This window comes from Hypomesus transpacificus, chromosome 7 (assembly GCF_021917145.1).
Source record: "Hypomesus transpacificus isolate Combined female chromosome 7, fHypTra1, whole genome shotgun sequence".
NCBI classification, from domain to species: Eukaryota; Metazoa; Chordata; class Actinopteri; order Osmeriformes; family Osmeridae; genus Hypomesus; species Hypomesus transpacificus.
In genome coordinates, this window is record NC_061066.1 from 7168853 (window position 1) to 7181686 (window position 12834).

Genomic DNA, 12834 nt, shown 5'->3' on the forward strand with positions numbered 1-12834 from the left:
TTGCGGTGATAGTTAAAGAGCCTAATGGCGAATCATGGTCAGAATGATGTTGGCCCCATGCTACACCCCTTCACCAAGTTTCATACAAATCGGGCTGGTCGTTTTTGCTTAATCCTGTTCACACACACAAACCAACCAACATTCAAACACTCTCACGGAAGAAATTACTTGCATGATACTTGTGTTTTTCTGTTGCTGAAGATTTACATTTTCTCACACTCTACATTGTCACCTGGAGTCAGCTCTGTAACCGTGGGCCTGAGTTTTTGTGGTGAGTATTACAAGAAATTGCAATTGCCATTATTGTTGTGTGGACTGTTTACGTCAAAACCGTTGATGGAGGTTCTTTCTGTCACAGACATTCACTTGCATGTATTTCAAAACACAAAACCTACGGCGATGAAAAACCATCTGATCTCGGTAATAATGTGTTTTAGCAAGGTTTTAACATTGGAGTGAACTAGTGTTGCACAGTAAACCTGTACTAAAAAGAGACACTCTTACATAGCTTCAGTGTTCCAGTGCATACATGGGAGACTGACAGAACGCCATCTCTGTAGCACTCCATCCAGTCCAGAACCCGGGGTCCTGAAGTCTCGACTTTTACGATACTCAAACGATGTGATGTTAACATACCTCTCTGATCTAACGAGTCTGACTAGCTGTCGTGACCTCTCAGGTGGGATTTGGCTATGATGGAGAGCTGGAGAGATGGTTGTTCTGTTCAAGTTCAAGTCTTTTATTTGTCAGTTACACAGAACAACACAAGGTTAGACTGGGCACTGAAATTCTTAAGACAAGACAACGCAAGCACCTGGCATAACATAACATATAAGTACATGGAACATAATTTACATCTATGCTGAGCTTAAATAAGTGAAACTTCCTAAATATACAGATAGCAATAAATAATCGACTATACTAACCCTAATACTAAAACTTCCTAAATTACAGATAACAATAAATAGTACACTATACTAACCCTAAAATGCACATAAAACCTGTTTCAACCCTATAACCTATTCTAACCTAAGTGGAGCACAGTACAATAGTGCAAATTTGCAGATCAGTGACTAACTTGCAAAATTCAAAAAGATTGTACAGTAAGAAACAATATAACAACGTTATTTTTCAAATGAAAGCTAAGCAGTCCGGCCAAGAAAGTACAGAAATTAAGAGGAATTTAATTTAAAAGTCAAACAATACAGTAAAGCACCGATGATGTCTTTCAAACCCAAGTCAAACAATACGGCAAAGTACAGCACCGATGATGACTTTCAAACCCAAGTCAAACAATACGGCAAAGCAAAGTACAGCACCGATGATGACTTTCAAACCCAAGTCAAACAATACAGCCTAAATAAATACTAAAATGATGCAGACTTTCAAAGCAGTGTAAAAGCACAAGCCATGCAAACGTTTGTTGGTAAGAATAATCGGACATATTCCATGGATTATGTTATAGAATTCTTGTAAAAATGTAAAAACAGGCCCGCAATGTGTTTGCTCTGTCATCGCCAGCTTTTTCGAAAGCAAGTCATTGAATGTAAACATGATCGCTACACGACTCGTCCAACTGTTGCTGCTTTGGCCAAACAGTGCATTACAGATACATATTTACAGACTTGTAATGAAGAATGTGATAATAATTGCACTAAACATATTCAATCATCTAAGCTGTGGAATGTCACACATGTCACCGTAAGATTTGTTCTGGTAAAATGCCTCAAGAAAGTGTAGCCAACAATTTGCAGTTGCAACCCATTCCTTCAGAGCTAAAGTGTTTAAATTCACTTGAGCAACACTTAATCGCTAAACATATTCCATTTATTAAACTATTGGCATTACCAAAAGGTGGACAAAATGGTTGCCATGGACCTGTCGTATGTGTTCCATCTAATGTCGATCAAGTAACAAACATGCTCCCACAACATGATGGAAATGATTTAATGCTACAAATTAAACTAAAACGCAAGTTAACATACAAAGGACATTATGAGTACAAACATGTTCATACAAATCATGTCTACAATGCATTGCAGTACTTAAAGTTAAACAACAAATGGTATGATGACATTACCATTAACAATGAATGGGTAAACCCTTTGGAGAAAGTGACTGATGTGCTAATCAATAAAAATCAACAGGATATCATTGTTAACCCACTCAATAACAGATATGATCATACACCTATGGAAGTTTGTAATATGAATGATTATATACAATCTAAATTAGACTCTACTGTTCCAGAGGTCGATAAGAGCAGTGCAGTCTGCGATAACATTGTGACATCACAAATGTCTGCTGAATCAACGTATTCAACAAGATTGCTGATGATCAACCTGAAGAAGAGTTGACATACATTGAGCAAACGCATGGGCTGTTTCTAGATACATGTTTACAGCCAGTAGATATTGCTCAAGAAGTTTTGGATCAACATTTTGACACTGTGTTATCAGTAGCTCCTGCTGAAAATAATCATCCCATAAGACTGTTAGAAGATGCTACCAATGAAGGGAAATATTTTCCTGTTTTATACCCCACGGGAGCTCCTACTTTTCATGACCCTCGCAAAGAAAGAATAACCCTGGCAAGATATCTGAATACACGTTTACTAAATGTGGATGGCAGATTTGCTAAAAACACAGACTATATATTATATGCTCAATACATATCAGAAGTGCAACAAGTTCTTTCAAATGTTTCAAAAGTTCAGGAACAGAACCAAACTACAAAGATGACCCCAAAATGCTAATTAATGCAGAATCCTTAAGACGGGTATTAAAAAATGAAGAAGGTTACAAGTTCTTACGACCTATACGTGGAACACCCCCTTTTTGTCAATCTGCTCAGGGAGATTTGTTTGCTATGTTAAGACAACTAGGAATTGTATTTTATTTTATTCGGATCCCCATTAGCTGATGCCAAAGACACCAGCTACTCTTCCTGGGGTCCACACAAGAAAGCAACGTACCAAACAACAGATAAAAAAGGAAAAGCATATAACAAAGAAGAAATCAACATACAAACAACAGATAAAGGAAAAGGAAAAAAACATATAGCAAAGGAAAAATCAACATACAAACACCAGATAAAAATTAACAATAAAAAAAAGACTAAATAACCTAACCATCAACACACAAAGAAAACAGATGACAAATAGGAAAAAGGATAGATGAGTAGATAAATACACATTAGTAATACATGCTAGTATCTAGTGCAAACCGCCATGAGGTGTTGCTTCACTTGTTTTTTTAATCTAGCTTTGTTCTGGGTTTTTGAGATGTGATCTGGAAGGGAGTTCCATTCAACCATAGCGCTGCATAGTACTGTACGTTGTTTTGAGTTTGTTTTAATTGTTGGAATTGTGTAGTTACCCCTGGTGGCATGTCTGGTGGGGTATGTGTGTACATTACAGCTGAGTGTGAGCTGCCTAAACAAACAGTCAGGGGTTTTTAATGTGTTAATTTTTTGAAAGAAAGACAGAAGTGATGCTTTTAGCCTCTTATCAACTTTCAGCCAGGAGAGTTGGTCATGCATGTTATTTACATTTGCTCTTGGTGTGCACTTAAGGGCAAGCCTAGCTGCTCTGTTTTGTACCCGTTGAAGCTTCCCTAGGTTAATTTTTGTGGTACCTAACCAGACTACCGAGCAATAATCTAGTTCTGACAGTACCAGGGTCTGCAGAACCTGTTTGGTCAGATGAGGTGTTAAAAAAGAAGAGCATCTTTTAACCACAGATATGTTTCTACCCATCCCTTTGTTGAGGGCTGAGGTGATTTCTTTAACTGTTGGTGCAGACATATATAGTGTTGAATCATCTGCATACATAGACATACAGGCTTTTTTACAAACCAGTGGGAGATCATTTGTAAAAATCGAGAAGAGCAATGGTCCTAATGAGGATCCCTGAGGAATTCCACATTGTAAATGTCTTGGGTTTGAGAGGCTTCCATTAAAGAAAACCTTTTGTTTCCTATTGGTTAGGTAACCTTCGATCCATGCTACGGCAGATGGTGTAAAACCATAGCACTTGAGTTTTTTCAGTAGCAAGTTATGATCAATTACATCAGAGGCGGCACTAAAATCCCATAGCACTGCTCCTACAATATTTTGTTGATCAATATCTTTTAACCAATCATCTGTCATTTGCGTGAGCGCTGTGGAGGTTGAGTGTCCCTCCCTGTAAGCATGCTGGTAAATGCTTGTCAAGTTGTTCATTGAGAAGTAGCATTGTATCTGATCAAATACATTTTTTCCAACAGTTTGCTCATAACAGGTAATAAGCTGATTGGTCGACTGTTTGAGCCAGTAAAGGCAGCACAAGTGTTTTTCGGTACAGGGATTACCTTAGCCTCTTCCCAGATTTGAGGGCACATATTACTGTCGAGACTCAGATTAAAGATGTTGCATATTGGAGTGACAATATGGTCCGCTACCATCCTCAGTAGCTTCCCATCCAGGTTATCAACACCAGGTGGTTTCTCATTATTGATAGACAATAGCAGTTTTTCCACTTCTTCTATAGTCACTTTACAAAATTTGAAAGAGCACTTCTTGTCATTCATTATTTTGTCTTGTATACATGAATACAATGGCTCATAGTGTGGTGTTGGCATTTCCTGCCTGAGTTTACAAACTTTGTTAGTAAAATAATCGTTAAAATAATTGGCAATATCCAAAGGTTTAGTTAAAAAAGTCCCTTGCACCTCAATGAAAGATGGAGTCGGGTTGCTCTTTCTGCCCATGATGTCATTTAGGGTGCTCCAGAGTTTCTTTCCATCATGTTTTATGTCATTAATCCTGGATTCGTAAAATAATTCATTCTTCTTTTTGTTCTATTTAGTGACATAGTTCCTAAGTTTACAATATACTTGCCAATCAGATGTGCAGCCTGACCTTTTTGCCACTACTTTTGCATCACCTCTCTGAGCCATGCATTCTTTTAATTCATCATCGACCCAGGGAGCCCTAACAGCTCTAACAGTTAGCCTTCTGACAGGTGCGTGTTTATCCATAACTGGAACTAACAGTTTAGTGAAAACACTAAGCGCAGTATCTGGGTCTCTCTGTTTACTGACATCAGACCAACAAATCTTTCTAACATCATTCACATGAGTCACGACAGAAAAACCGTATGATCTTTTATGTAAAATTTTTGGCCCAGCCTTTGGAACTTTAGCCTTCCTAGATATGCCCACTAAATTATGATCACTGAAACCAATGGTGACAGATATGGCTTTTGAGCAGAGTTCAGCAGCATTGGTGTGAATGTGATCAATGCATGTAGATAATACAGTTCCTGTCTTGTTAGTGAACATCCTGGTTGGTTGGTTAATAACCTGAACCAGATTGCAGGCACTGGTCATACTAAGAATTTTCTTTTTCAGAGGACAGCTTGATGCAAGAACATTTATGTTTAGGTCTCCCAGGACTCTGCAACATCGTGTGGACATCGGGGACACTGCCTCTGGACTGGCAGACCGGGGTGGTGGTTCCCCTCTTAAAAAAGGGGGACCGGAGGGTGTGCTCCAACTTTAGGGGGATCACACTCCTCAGCCTCCCTGGGAAAATGGGGTCCTGGAGAGGAGGGTCCGTCGGATCGTCGAACCTCGGATTCAGGAGGAGCAATGTGGTTTTCGTCCTGGCCGTGGAACAGTGGACCAGCTTTATACCCTCCGCGGAGTCCTGGAGGGTACATGGGAGTTCGCCCACCAGTCTACACATGTTTTGTGGATTTGGAAAAGGCGTTCGACCGTGTCCCTCGGGGGCTCATGTTGGGGGTGCTCCGAGAGTACGGGGTACCGGATTCCCTGATCAGGGCTGTCCGGTCCCTGTACGACCGGTGCCAGAGTTTGGTCCGCATTACCGGTAGTAAGTCGAACTTGTTTCCGGTGAGGATTGGACTCCGCCAGGGCTGCCCTATGTCACCGATTCTGTTCATTACCTAGGCGCAGCCAGGGTGTTGAGGGGGTCCGGTTTGGTGACCTCAGGATCGGGTCGCTGCTTTTTGCAGATTATGTGGTCTTGTTGGCTTCATCGGGCCGTGACCTTCAGCTCTCACTGGAGCGGTTCGCAACCGAATGTGAAGCGGCTGGGATGCGAATCAGCACCTCCAAATCTGAGGCCATGGTAATCGACCGGAAAAGGGTGGAGTGCCATCTCCGGGTCGGGGAGGAGATCCTGAACCAAGCGGAGGAGTTCAAGTATCTCGGGGTCTTGTTCACGAGTGAGGGAAGAATGGAGCGCGAGGTTTACAGGCGGATCGGTGCGGCGTCCGCAGTGATGCGGGCTCTGCATCGGTCCGTCGTGGTGAAGAAGGAGCTGAGTCGAAAGGCGAAGGTCTCTATTTACCAATCGATCTACGTTCTTACCCTCACCTATGGTCACGAACTATAGGTAGTGAACGAAAGAACGAGATCGCGAATACAAGCGGCCGAAATGAGCTTTCTCCGCAGGGTGTCCGGGCTCTCCCTTAGAGATAGGGTGAGAAGCTCGGTCATTTTTATTTTATTTTTTTATTTCACCTTTATTTAGCCAGGTAGGCTAGTTGAGAACAAGTTCTCATTTACAACTGCGACCTGGCCAAGATACAGCATAGCAATAAGACACATAAAAGAAAGGGAGGGGCTCAGAGTAGAACCGCTGCTCCTCCGCGTCGAAAGGAGCCAGCTGAGGTGGCTCGGGCATCTGATTAGGATGCCTCCTGGACGCCTCCCTGGTGAGGTGTTCCTGGCACGTCCTACTGGGAAGAGGCCCCGGGGAAGACCCAGGACACGCTGGAGGGAAGTGTCTCTCGGATGGCCTGGGAACGCCTCGGGGTCCCCCAGGAAGAGCTGGTGGAAGTGGCCGGGGAGAGGGAAGTCTGGGCCTCCCTGCTTAGGTTGCTGCCCCCGCGACCTGATCCTCGGACAAGCGGCAGATGACGGACGGACGGTCTCCCAGGACATAGATTTCTCTATTTTCATTGCACGCTCTATCAAACATTTCACACAGATTATCAAGATACTGACTGCTGCAGCTTGGTGGCTTATAACAGCATCCCTGCAATATAGGTTTTAGCTGGGGTAAGTGAACCTGTAACCATAGCATTTCAACATCACATGACATTAGATCCTTTCTGAGCTTAACAGCGATGTGGCTCTGAATGTACATTGCAACTCCCCCTCCATATATGTCCCTGTCCTTTCTGTAAATGCTGTATCCTTGTATCTCCACTATAGCATCATCAAATGTATTATCTAGATGAGTTTCAGAGATGGGTAGGATATGAATTCGTTAACAGGTTATCTTTATCCTGAACTTTATTTATCCTGAACTTTATTTCTTAAGCTACAGATGTTTACATGAGCTATTTTAAGCCCTTTCTTGGGAAGTGTTGGCATAAACATGTTGAAGGAAGATTAATATTCAGTAGGCTACCCATAGTGTGTGTGCGTGCCTACCCGAAGTTACGAACCCGTATTCTTGGCTGATCTTTTCCCTCCGACAGTCCTTTGGGAGGGAGGGTGAACAAGAGTCTATTATAGCGGATGTAGGAAATGTTTCCCTTTGATCTTTCAGCCTTCATGATTGGGATGAGTTCGTTTCAGCCTTACAGCTTCAGAGTATTCCTCGTTAAGGTAGATGTTCGTGCCTCTTAGCTTGTTTGCTCTTGCCATAACGGCCACCTTGTCCTTCCATCTTTAAAACTTGACGACGATCTGTCTGTGTCGGTCTCCTGCTGTTGTCGGATCACCTGTCCGGTTGGCTCGCTCCACCTCGATCCTTTTTCTGCATATCCACCTGTGTGTAGTCCAGGCTCTGTTTATATTCCGTGAAGTCTTTTACGAGGTTGTCGACTCGCTTGTTTGTTGTCTCCATGAATATTTTTAGAAACGTTTTGAAATGATTTTCCTGGAGATCCATCATGTCTTTAAAGAACACTTTCTGTTAGGACATTGACAGTCACGTATTCTTCATCAGTAGCGAACTCTTTTGCAGACTTTTTCGGAGGCATTTCCTGTTTCCTTTAGGTGTGAGATGTGGACAGAGAATCCCAACATGGTTTTGTTCATTTTCCTCAGCTGACATGCGCTGGCCTGAAATGATAACAACACTGTCATGAACAAAATAAAAATGTGCCTATAGATGAACTGACTTGGTCACAGAGATGTGCATTGTTAAAACAAAACCCAGTTACAGCTGCAAAATTGTTTGACCTCAGATGGCACAGTTTCTTAACCCTCACGCTCTCCTTAGCGTCTGTATAGGCTGCAAGTCGTTGTGATACTGCAGTGGGTCACAATGACTTGAAAACAGCACGAGAGTGGCGTAACAGACAAGGTGCGGTGAGTCTCAACAACTCGGAGACAGCATGAGAGTCTCATGTGTTTATCACAACATGGCTGTGGGTCAAAATGACCCCGATACCGCGCGAAGTAGAAAGAAAATGGTTCACTTAATTTATTTTTACCATGAAAAGTTATCACAGCATAGCTGTAGGTCAAAACGACCCAAAGGTAGCACAATCGTCAGAATTTAAGACATGTTCAACACCAATACACCACCGTCAGCATGACACCTCTTGGTGACCATATCATATGTAAAGGATCCCATGGAGGTATCCCCATCCTTAGAGGTATCCCCATCCTTAGAGGTGAAGACAATTTTGATCTCGGAGCCCAACACCGTAACGGTTTCTGACCATAAGCTGGCTTCATTTTTTTGGTGTGGGGTTCCGTCGTTGATGACAGGCCGAGGTATCGACCATCTTTCCGTTGTCTGACACATTATGACTTCATGTCTTAAAACTTTTACTTTTGCACTACATTCAATTCCTGTTATTTTTGTATTTAGGATTCCTCCGTCAGTAGGAAACCTATTGTTATTGTAGGTTTTATTATTCTTGTACCATGGAAGTCAATGGCAGCCCCTAGACACCTTCGATAACTTTTTGTGAAATTTGGCACACTCATTAAGGACAGTTCATTCTATACCTACACCCAGTATTAGGTCTCCCATTAGACCACTCTAGCGCCAACAACGGGTCAAAGACCGATTTTCAAAAATCAGGTACCATTGGATTCCCTGGATCAAGCTGAGTTCAACGCACCCCATGGCGTCAATTTCCGGTTATATAGATTTTCCGCTATTTCCGGTTTTATCAAAAACATTTGAAAGCCTACTCCTCCTACAATTTTTTGTCAAATCTTCTTCAAAATACCAGAGATCAAGGCTTCAGACCAAGCCTCACAAAAGTTATCGAAAGGAATTTTGATCCTCACAACCGTTTGTCCGGTACAGCCATCAAATTCGGCAACAAAGCAACCAAACAGGAAATTGGATCAAATCTCAGCAAATCTTTGAGATATCAAAAGACTGTACATCATGTTACCATGTGAAAAATTGACTTAATATCTTAAGAAATGACTGATTTATGGCAAATCGAATTCATCGCTAACGCTAAAATAATGCTTTACACATTCACCGGTCTAAAACGGATACTCTGATACTATCACTAGTTCATATGAAGACTCTTGAGAATGTTTAGTATTCAAATCTGAAAAAAAGTTGAATGTAAGATGAAAAGTAGATTTTTTGTGAATATTTTAAATATACATGCTTGGCTAATTTCAGAGCTTTTGGGCTAAATCCTCTCTCCCCTCCTCCTGCCCGCGCGTGCTCCAAATCCTCACACACTCAGCCTTCCCCTACACACGCGCGGGCTTGGCAAGACGCACACGCAACATTTCAGGAGAGTGTGGGCTGACCAAGCCCCCACTCATTCCTTGAATGTCTGCATAGGCCCTTGAGGACCTTGGTGTCATTGCAGTTCCAATTTGGTATGCAATAGTAAAAAGTTCTCCAAATCCTGAAACATTGATTGTATAGGCCAAGAATAACTACCACACTTTAACAAAAGGCCATGTGGATATTGTTGGTATTGCACTTCCGATTTTGTATGCTATGGTAAAAAGTTTTTAAAATCCTGAACCATTGTTAGTATAGGCCAAGAGTAATTACCACGTTTCATGTTTCTCGTCGTCATGAGCTCTCGTCCGAGTTCGTAAGAGGTGAATAAGTTGTCACAAGTGACATTGCGATCCTCAAGAACCTCTGTCATGTCGAGCACGACGCGCATCCCCTGGTTCTTCTGCGGGGCGACGTCGATCGACTTCCCGGTGTAAACTTGCATCTTCCACGCGCAGCTTGATTTTGCATCGCACGCGACCCACGACTTGATGCCGTACTTTGCCGGTTTGCTTGGCATGTCCTGCTTGAATGGACACCGTCCCCTGAACGCGAGCAGTTGTTCATCCACGGTCACTTCGGGCCCTGGGTCGTAGAGGCGTGGTAATCTCTCTACCCACATATCCCAGACCTCTCGTATCGCCGCCAACTTGTCCGTGGCGCGTCTCGCCGCTCAACCCTAACCGCTCCCACGGTTGTCAAATCGAATCGTTGAAGAGTACTCGTAAAAGAGTTTGAGCGGCATTGTAGCGCGGAAATCACTCTGCTGTTTTGCACGTCCCACAGACTAGCGGCCGCTTCACCTCGGGACTTGTACACCCCTGCCAGGCAGGGCCGGATTAAGACAATGGGCTTTAGGGGCTGCAGCCCCGGGCTTCGCCAGCAGGGGGGCCTCAGGTTGCCCGATGTCGAGTGAGTCAACGGCACCGCGCATAACATTAGAAAAATTCAGAGTGAAAACAAAAATAATGTGCGAAAACGTCCGGTCATGGAAAGCAGAGAGTGTGGCCAAAATCCGCGATAGGATACTCGAATAGCTTCGGCAACTTTTTATAGTACAAAATCGTTGTCAATCAAAAGGAGACGCAGTCTTTCGACACACCCTCCAATCATCAAGCAGAAGCCCAGCGTCCAGGCCAGCCCACTCCTCCATTCACTCCCAGAGACGCTGAGCGTCCAGAGAAGAATCAAATGGAAGGGAAAAAGATGCCAGGAGGAACTGAAAAAGCCAGGTAAAAAAAGAAAGATCTGTCACTTCATAAATCTAGGTTCCTGCAAGGATGGGAACAATATGTTTTCTCAAAAGCCCTGAAACTAATTAATTAAAAAGTAAAAAAACTAGTACTTTAGTTAAAAAAACTAAAGTAATTTCTGGAAAAATAGCTAAGAATATGACTCAAACGTAATGTTCATATTAGGCTAGGCTACATAAAGCTAAAAAAAACAATTTTGCACTGAAATTAATGTAAAAAATCAGTCAAGGTTTTGATGTGAAGTTCCAATTTCACCTCTCATCAAAACCTTGACTAGGTAGGCTATTAGGTTCGGGTTAAGCACCAAATGTAAATCATTTTTTTATATTTTAGGGCAGCGGTTCCCAAACTTTTTAGGCCATGCACCCCCTTCTACATCCCGACCGGGTTCTCGTACCCCCCCCCCCCACACACACACACACGTACAAAAAAAAAAAAGTAACAGCGCCTAAACAGCGCATTAAAATTGGACCAATAATAGCAAGCACACGTCTTCAACGATTGTGTGAGGGAGCCCCTTTTTTGCTATGATGTAAATGACCTGATATGAAGCCCGTAGTGCGTTTTTTGTTGACCCAACACATGAATGAGACTGCATCTGTTTTTGGCTGTTTTGTAACTCCAATTTTGATTAAAAAAATTTAAGGGGCTTTTGACTTTCACTGGCATGCTTGGTGTTCAGGTGGCGACGTAAATAAGAGGGCTTCAGACAGCTGTTAGCCAGAACCTCACTGCACACAACGCACTGTGGCTTTGGGCAATCTGCATTGCCAATCCAAGTGAAGCCCAGACCCAGATAATTTTCACTGTATTCCCTCTTTTTTTTCCCATTCTGATGCTCATTCTTGTTTCCTCTTTTTTCACCTTGACTCCGCGATTGGCCTATGTACTCCCGATTTGTCTTTGCTATCCCCTCATCCTTTTCGGTCTGCTCTGTCTCATTTTTCTCTGACTCCCGCTTGATATCTTCTCCCGGTCTCTCCACAACACATCTCTCCGTTTCCCTCGCCTCCGATTCTTCACTCTCTCTCTGTCTGTCTCCTCTTTTATTACTGATAGGTTCAGATGTCTCTTCTGACAGTTTCCCCGATTTAAGCCAGTTTAGCATAATTGCATTAATGTTACTGTTACTGAATGAATGAAATTAGCTGTTAGCTTACGTTAGGTGCACAAGCTCGGCTAGTTGTCATGGAGACATAACACTAGAGTGTACGTAAAAGACAGTTTGGCGGCAGAAGCTGAAGTGCATTTATTTATTAAATTGTACGTTTTTAATTTAGTCTTACAACGGGAATTTTTATAATTCATGTTTTTGTATTGTGAAAAATCCCACTTCAATTATTACACCAGTAGACCAGCATTACATTTTTACTCTCGCGCACCCCCTAGAGGCAGCTCGCACTTTGGGAAACCCTGTTTTAGGGGGAAGCTGAGCTTCCATTGCAGTCTTAAAGAAATCGCCACTGCACACAACACTTTTTCTGCTTTTGAGTTCCATTTTAACTTTCTCTCAGCCTACTACCTTGAACGGACCACCTAGCTACGTAAACACATTCCTGAATTCAACGGCGGCGTCATTATTTCGATCAGCGAAACCGGCGTAGTGCAAGCGTAGGGTTTGGGTTCCGTGGGAAAAAATGTAAGGTTTGGCCAAAACCGAATCCCGTCCAAAAGCCCAATATTCCACCGAATCCTGGATTCGGTGCATCCCTACTCAATAGAGCATGACATACTGCACCAACTTCTTTCTTTTCTTTCAACTTGTTCTTACTTTGAAGAGCTCATTGATGAGTTTGCATTGAGAAAGAGCAGAAAACTGACCTTTTAATATCACTGATGTGATGATGGT